This window comes from Galleria mellonella, unplaced genomic scaffold, assembly GCF_026898425.1.
Source record: "Galleria mellonella isolate WM207_F2 unplaced genomic scaffold, CSIRO_AGI_GalMel_v1 utg184, whole genome shotgun sequence".
NCBI lineage: Eukaryota > Metazoa > Arthropoda > Insecta > Lepidoptera > Pyralidae > Galleria > Galleria mellonella.
In genome coordinates, this window is record NW_026442025.1 from 1,760,826 (window position 1) to 1,770,339 (window position 9,514).

Genomic DNA, 9,514 nt, shown 5'->3' on the forward strand with positions numbered 1-9,514 from the left:
TCATTTTTGTGTATAATATAGTATATGTCATACATGTGTAAATATATTTGTTATTAATATATATCTATTCGTTTATATATGTAATTTTAGTATGTATATATATATATATATATATATATATATATCAATAATTACTAGTACCGCGTTCGAGTATTCTGACACTTCCCTATGGTTGACTGGGAGAGAATGCTTTTAGCATTAAGTCCGCCATGTACACATATTTGTACTAATGAATAAATAAATAAATAAATTCTTCCCCATAGACATGATTAGTGCCATGGATATCAGAGTACACCGTAATGCCTATGGCTCATGCTATTTCTGAACATTACAATGTTATCTCCGTACCCTGTAATTTCACTGTCATATCTGCATAATGACATAAATACTCGTAACAATATAAATGACATTTTCGAAGATATTCCTAAACGTCACCAGAGAGAGACTTTGTACAAAAGTCGATTGCTTGGGTACCTCTGTCCCATTCGTGTTTCAACCGTGAAGCAGATGTGTTTGCATGGCTGTGTTTCAACGCATGGGGGGTATTATGGGCGAAACAGTATACTCTGTTATGTCTATGGTACTGCTTATGTCTATAGACGACGGTTACCACTTTCCATCAGACGAGCCGTCTGCCATTCTAAGTTGCATATAAAAATTTCAATAATTATCGTGTAATTCTAAAAGTGTTGAAGCTTTTGTAAATATTTAAACTCACACACACCATACTTTTACAAGTATCTACCCAGTTACTGCTTCGCCAGACTAAATACAAATTCAACTTTTAATTATTTTAATCTAAATAAATAACTTTTGCAATATTACACTAAGTAATTTAGTAGCAGCACACTTAATGAGGTGCTTGCGTCGTCTATAACTATGTGGGTCTATGTACATCCTCTCACATCCCTTCATATTGCGGCTGGTGTACAATGCACATTAAATTTCACGTCAAAGTACCCCGTGATTATACAGCGTGAAATACGATTTAGCATTATGTTACTCATGTACACACAGACGGAGCGTTCAACCAACTCAGTTTCAAATCAACTTCAAGAAGAGGAAATTAAAAAATTAAAAATTAATCATATGAAACAGAATACATTGAGCAACATGTGTTAGAGCGAGATAGATAAGTAGGGGCATTCGAGTATACGCTAATAGCACGCAGTGGTGAAAATTACATGCCACAGTGATGGTGGATATACATGGATATACAAATCAAAATTAGTTTATTTAACGGCGATGGCGTATTTATATATATATAATAAATAAACTAATTTTAATTTGTATATCAACCATCACCGTGGCTGGCAGTGGAGAAAATAAAAGCTAATTTCAATTCTTTACTTGTACATGGAACGTCATCAGCAACCATAACCTGTTATTAAATGACAGTAGCGACATCTAGTTACTTCTACAGAAATTAACACGATATAACTAATTAATGAAAACAAGTGTATTTACTATGAATTTAAACATTTAGTACATACTCGTTTACGCCTATATTATAAAAAAAAAATAACTACTGCTTAAGTAAATATTAAAGTTTAATAATGACTGAATAACTGGCACTATAATTAATATACGTGACACTGAAAAAGTTTTATGGATGATAATGAAACGGTAGCCACGCTTACGCTAACGGTATACGCTGGCGGGGCACCAGTGAGGGATGATAGATGAGAATGAAAAGGCAAGTTAGTTAGCCCATCGTGATGATTATACCTGGAATTGAGCACGGTGGTTTCCATGGAGACCACGTACAGGTCGACCTGACAGGATATATTGCTAACAATGGTGCTGGTAGTCCACATTACTAACCCTTCCCCCTTACACTGAACAAGTAAGCATGTTTAGAAAAGTTTATTTGCGTGCTTCACCTAAATATATTTTGTAAGGAACTTTCATTTTATCAAATGTTTTATACCCAAAATCATCTATACATATAAATAAAATTGGAGTGTCCGTTTGTAATATTGAAATAACCGTTTTAATTACATATAATACGGAATATATACGGTACATACACCAAAATATTTTTTTTTACAATTTTTGTCTGTCTGTTTGTTCCGGCTAATCTCTGAAATGGCTGGACCGATTTTGACGGGACTTTTATTGGCAGGTAGCTGATGTAATAAGGAGTAACTTAGTCTACATTTATTTTAGAAAATTTCTTTTATTTAAAATAAATAAAGTAACGCTAACGAAACGCTTTCTTACTGTACTGGGTTGACTGGAAGAGATTTCTGTCAGAGATAAGTCCACCCGCAAGGGTGAGCAATCACAACATTTATAAATAGATTATTTTATATGTAACTTACAAGTGCAATAAAGAATATATATAAAGTAATGTTGCAATGTCTAAGTACTATCCAGTACCGCGCGCAGCTCACGCGCATGCCACCACTGGGCCGTTACGTGCGGAGGAAGCCGCGGGTACAGCTATTGTCAATAAAAATATAACTTAATTTGGAATAAGTAAAAATAAAATGAAATTAAGTAGGTATAATAATAAAAAAAAAAAACTAAAAAATTAAAGAATCGAATGTCAGGCGAAACGAAGTTCGCTGGGTCAGCTATATTATATTATTATTATTTAAAAATTCACAGACACGTACACTAAACGGCAAATCCGTGTGTCACCGGTGAGGCTCTGAGGCAAACGGAATTAGTTATTGGCCACTGGCCGCCACAGCGTGAGACGCGTACTATGTACTTATTTGCACATATTAAATATTAGGAGTAGGTGATATATAGAGATATCTATTCATTTATTCATTTATTCATTTATTTATTGCCATTACATGTTGTAACAAAATTGGTCTTAATTTACTAAAAGTATAGAATCAAACATGAACCCTGAAAGGGCACAGCAACCACATTAATAAATCTTATATAAACTACATAATTAAATTTTTACATTATATATATGTATCGTCGATTAGTATAAAAAATAAAAAATAAAAAATCATCATTAAATTAAAACAAACAGGCACAAACACAACTAACTTTTTTCCTTGAAAAATTACTGTAGCGCATAATAACTCTTTGCGATTAAATATTTTTTTAGAGCTATTTTAAACTTTTTAGAATCATCCTCACCTTTTAAGTTAATTGGTATTTTATTGTAAATTTTTATTGACATTGCGTAAGGGCCAGAATGGAATAACTGTAGCTTCGAGAATGGTCTTGCTAATCTACATTGCGGTCGCAATGCCTGAGGGCGGGTATATTGTGGAAATAGGTGCATATTACATTTAACAAAATGACACGCTTCTAATATGTACATTGACGGTAAAGTTAAAATTTTATATTTAATAAAGTATGGTTTGCAAGTTTCCCTGTTATCTATGTTAGCAATTATTCTGAGACATCGTTTTTGCAATTTAAAAAGATCAATCACGTTTGTACTATTACCCCACATCAATATGCCGTACTGGAGCAAAGAGTGGGCATATGCATAATAGGCGCACATGGCTGTCTTGGTATCAGAAGATATCTTTAGTTGGTGTAGTGCATAAGTGAATCTAGACAGCTTGGTAGCCACACTCTGCACATGCGCTTTCCAATTAATATTCGAATCTACATTTACACCTAATAGTGAATATTTCTCTACGCAATCTATTTTAATATTATTGAAAGAGTAGTTAATTTGCAGCGGGTTCTTTTGGAATGGACTGAAAACCATTAATTTAGTTTTATTAAAATTTACTTTTAAATTATGTGAGTGTAACCAGCTCACTATTTTTAACATACTACCATCCAGTGTACTTTGTAGGTTTAGGTTATTTTTACAGAAAACAACAACAGAAACGTCATCTGCAAACAATGTGCAGGGGCTGTCTATCACTTCAGGCAAATCATGTATGAATATTAAAAATAATATACATCCGAGGACGCTTCCTTGAGGTATTGAATTTATTAATTTTGAATGTTGAGATCTTACTGTTTTTATTTTTCCAGTTTGATTATTTACATGGTCTATTTGTACATATTGGGATCGATTTGTGAGATAAGAGGTAAACCATTTATAAGCGGGACCTCTTACTCCTATGTTGTATAATTTTTTCAATAACGTTTTGTATTGGACGCAGTCATAAGCCTTACTCATATCGAGCAAAATGCCTACGGCATATTCTTTGTTGTTTATGATATTAATTATTTCGTTAATATACTTGAAGACTGCTAATGAAGTTGACCGATTTTTCCTAAAACCATACTGATGCTCGCTGAAGATATTGTATTTTTCGCAAAATGAATATAGACGGTCACACATTGCAGTTTCAAATATTTTTGAAAACGTTGGTAACAAAGAAATGGGACGATAATTATTTATATCTAATTTTTCACCTTTTTTATAAATTGGTTTGATTAGGGAGATTTTCAGAGGGTCTGGGACTATACCTTCTGTAAATGACTGGTTAATAAGTAAGGTTAAAATAGGCGTCAATTCTTCAGCACATTTTTTAATTAAGACAGGTGGAAACTCATCGTAGCCATAGCTACGCTTATTTTTTAGTTTTTTTATAATAGTTTGAATTTCTTTTAAGTCCACCGGTTTGAGATACATAGAGTTTTCGATGGTGCTACTCATACATTTATTTAATTGTAATGGCTGACTTTGGTTTACATTATCATTTCCAATAGAAGCAAAAAACTGATTAAATGAGTTTGCTATTTTTGTGGGATTGTCTGTGATATTATTTTCAATTTTTAATTTTATATTTTTTTTAATATTTCGAATACTTTTATTTGTATTTTCCTTAACTATAGACCACATTGTTTTAATTTTATTTTCAGATTTCTTTATTCTTTGAATATTTTGAAACTTTTTTGATAATTTAACTGATTTTTTCAAAATTTTTTCATATTGTTTGTAATTTTGATTTAAAATAGGACTATCAATTTTACAAATAAATTTTTTTAACAAACGTTTATTTTTACATGATGTTTTTATTCCTTTCGTTAACCAAGATTTATTTTTCTTATTTTTAATTGCTATTGTAATTTTAGGTATACATTTATTTAATATTTCCTGTAATGTTTCTATAAATATACTATAATTTTGATGTATATTTTTATTTATATCGATTATTTTGTTCCATTTAACATTACTTAGTTCAAATTAAAATTTTTGTATATTTTTTTCATTGAATATCCTTTTATCTAAGTACCAACATTTTTTTATTTTATTTTTATCTGTCGGTATAGTCATTAATATACCTTTATGATCTGAGAAACCATATTCATGAATTTTTAACTGGAAATTACTTTTATGGAAATTTGCAAAAATGAGGTCTATACATGTAGAACTTTTGTTCGTCATTCTGGTAGGCTCATTCACATATTGATGGAAGTCCGAACACCTCATAAGATCTAATAGATAATTAGATGAAGATGATTCTAAAATATTTATATTGAAATCTCCTCCTATAACTACATTCCTTTTATTCTATTTTATTTGTAACAACTGTAAGAGATCTTCCAGTGATTTATAGAATATCTCTGGCATTCTGTTTTTATTTGGCCAATATAAATTAATTAATATTAAGTTCATTTTAGGTATCTCTATTCCACTTAACTCAATAATTGACTCAATAGACAAATCCACAACATCCTTAAGCTCCTTACACTCTATATCTTCTTTCAGTAAGATACATACTCCTCCTCCTTCTTGGTTACTCCGACAGTATGCTGAAACCAACTTAAAACCATCCATATGTAGTAAGTCCAATTTTCTTTCCGTGATCCAAGTTTCTGATAGGCAGAGAGCTTGTAAATTTCCATCTTCCTCGATTGCGGCTTCCAGTAAATGTTTTTTATTTTTTTATGCTTCTTATATTTTGGTATAATATATTGAATTTATTTTCGAAATGTTTTTTGCATAGAAGATGTTTCAGGATTACTTGCAGATAAGGAGAGTCTGGCGGTTGCTTCATTGTTTAATTTCTGATTATTTTTTTGTTTTAGGTCAATTGAACTAGTATTAAGTGTATTAAGTGTATTATATTCTCTACCATCGATTATTAGCTTATTATTTATAATCTTTGCTCGATGACCATTACGTCGAGCATCAATAAGGATTTCTATATATTTTTTCCTATTTTGTAGCATCTCGTCATCTAAAAATTCAGATATAGACAGACCAGTGTGCTTGAAAAGACGTCTATTTTGAAGTATATGTTTGGTTATATTTTTACTTAACAATTCGATTACTACTGGTCTTGCATGGTTTTTTCTTCCGATTCTCTTTATGTCTTCAATATAGGTAGTTACATTTATATTCAATATTTCGTGAAATATATATACAATTCGGTCAAATAATTCATTATAGTTTTCCCATTCTTGTTCACTAAGACCATAAAGGACTACTTTCTTTTTTATATCGGTTATATTACTTTTAGATTGCGAGAAATTTAAATTACACTTTGCAATTTGTTCCTGTATTTCTTGTAGTTGTTTACAAAGTTTTGTATTTTCTGCTTCCAGTTTAATTATCGTTTTGTTCATTTTATTAATATCTTTTTTGAGGCTATCCTATTCGCTTGATAAAAGACTTGTAGTTTTTGTTAACTCTAATTTCAATTTTGAAATTTCACAGGTAGTTACTGAGATTATTGTTGACCTTATATCACTCAATAAAGATTGTTTTATTTTTTCTAACTTCGTATCCAGAAGTACACTCAAGTCTGTCGAATTCACTGTAAGCTACAATATCTATATATTTGTAGCTACAATATCTATATATTTGTAGCTACAATATCTATATATTTGTAGTTGCCGTATCTATATATTTGTAGCTGCCGTATCTATATATTTGTAGCTACAATATCTATATATTTGTAGCTGCCGTATCTATATATTTGTAGCTGCCGTATCTATATATTTGTAGCTACAATATCTATATATTTGTAGCTACAATATCTATATATTTGTAGCTGCCGTATCTGTATGTTTGTAGCTACAATATCTATATATTTGTAGCTACAATATCTATATATTTGTAGCTGCCGTATCTGTATATTTGTAGCTACAATATCTATATATTTGTAGCTGCAATATCTATATATTTGTAGCTGCAATATCTGTATATTTGTTGCTGCGATATCTGTATATTTGTTGCTGCGATATCTGTCTATTTGTAACTGCAATATCTGTATATTGTACCAAGAATACGTGTATTATATGTAATTGTTTGTATCTATAATCTGTTTACTACTGTAATGTTTTGAAACAAATAATAATGAGCGCCACAGCGCCAGCTTATTACGTTTTTTTTTTTATTAGTTGATAATGGTATGGTAACCCTGCCTGCGCTTATTTTACTACTAATAATGACACCATTACTAACAATCCCTATATATATATATATATATATATATATATATATATATATATATATATATATATATATATATATAGGGACACACACACACAGTGTACAAATAACACAACATAATCATAGTAGCCAAATAAGCATGCGGCTCACCTGATCGATTCGCAACACCAGAGGCATTGCAGGTTACGTTACGATGTCGTATCGGTTCAAAAATTCTGCTGCTGGAACTTAATTCTAAAGCGTGGTGGTGCGTGGAAGAAAGTGTCTTGAAAAACGCTTGTTTCTTTGTTATATAAAATACTATCTATCCGTGCAAAGCCAGGCCCCGGATCGCTAGGATTCTATAATTTGCACTTCGCTACTAGCTCCTTGGCGGGTTTAATTATGATTTAGTTGATCCTTGGAGATTATGGAATGCTTGTAAAACACCATAGATACGCGTAGGCCTCTCGCCACATCTCATGGGATAACAACTAGGTCAGGAGGTCAAAACAAACAAACAGATTAACAGCCAGTTTAATCAACACGAATCCGGCTCGGAGAGGATTCTTAATTCGAATGCATTTTATATGTTAAGCGATAACTCTAATCTACTGGTTGTATTCTACGGCTTCGTCTGCATGTTTCATTACACGAAGTATCTTATGTAGTAATACTATTGCCAATAATATACGTATTTTACTCATTAAGTACATTTCCATTTTAGTAATAATATTTCCCATAACATGTGTATTTTTCTCATTGATATCATCTAAATTTTAATAAAAATATTGTCTATAATAAACATATTTTACTCACTAAGTACGTTTACATTTTAGTAACAATATTGTCTACAATATTCATATTTTACTCACTAAGTACATTTACATTTTAGTAACAATATTGTCTATAATAAACATATTTTACTCACTAAGTACATCTACATTTTAGTAAAAATATTGACAATAATATACATAGTTTTCTCACTAAGTACATATACATTTTAGTAATAATGTTGTCTATAATATACATATTTTAGTCACTAAGTACATTTAGATTTTAGTAAAAATATTGTCTATAATACACATATTTTTCTCACTAAGTACAACTAGATGTTAGTAAGAATATTGTTAATAATGTACATATTTTTATCACTAAGTAACATTTTAGTAAAATTATTGTCTATAATATACATATTTTTCTCACTAAGTACAACTAGATGTTAGTAAGAATATTGTTAATAATGTACATATTTTTATCACTAAGTAACATTTTAGTAAAATTATTGTCTATAATATACATATTTTTCTCACTAAGTACAACTAGATTTTAGTAAGAATATTGTTAATAATGTACATATTTTTATCACTAAGTACATTTTGGTTTTAAGTAATGATATTGGCAATAATGTACATATTTTTCTCACTAAATACATATACATTTTAGTGAAAATATTGTCTATAATACACATATTTTACTCACTAAGTACATACCCATTTTAGCAATAATATTGCCAATATGTACGTATAATTTCAAGAACTTCCTCATTCTAGTCGATGACGGAGATACCCACGGTCATTCATCAAAGTCATGGCGTGGCCCCGCAGACGTTAATTACTGCGTTTCAGCGTCATCCAATGACACCATAACAATGAAACGATAATGGACTTGACTAATATTACACGCGGCGTTGCTTACTAAATCCTTAAATAGTCTAGGGAAATGAGAGTCTAACGCGATCTTTTACGTTAATATTAAAAATATACATACGTGATGGTTTAAAAAAAAATTTCGATGTTAAAATACAAAGTTGTTAAGTTGATTGAGACATGAGCAAAGATGGGTTGAATAAACAGATACGTCTCGGATTTCAACGTATATTTTATTTAAATAAATTAACGGAATTTTCGAGTTATTTTCGAGTTATTTTCGAACTTTGTACTTAGTAACACATTTAGGAATATATTTTTATTTATCTAGAAAGATTTTCAGAGACCTTTGAAGATCAGAAAGTTAAAATTTACTTCGTGTGTTCTTTAAAAATTCAAAATTTTGCTCAATATATAAATAAATATCTTACGTTATCTTTGAACTATATATGGCTCTTATTAAAATGGTTTACAATTGGTGTTACACAACTAACCAGAATAAAAGGAAACCCCATTATCCTTTTTCCCGCCTACCGCCAAACCG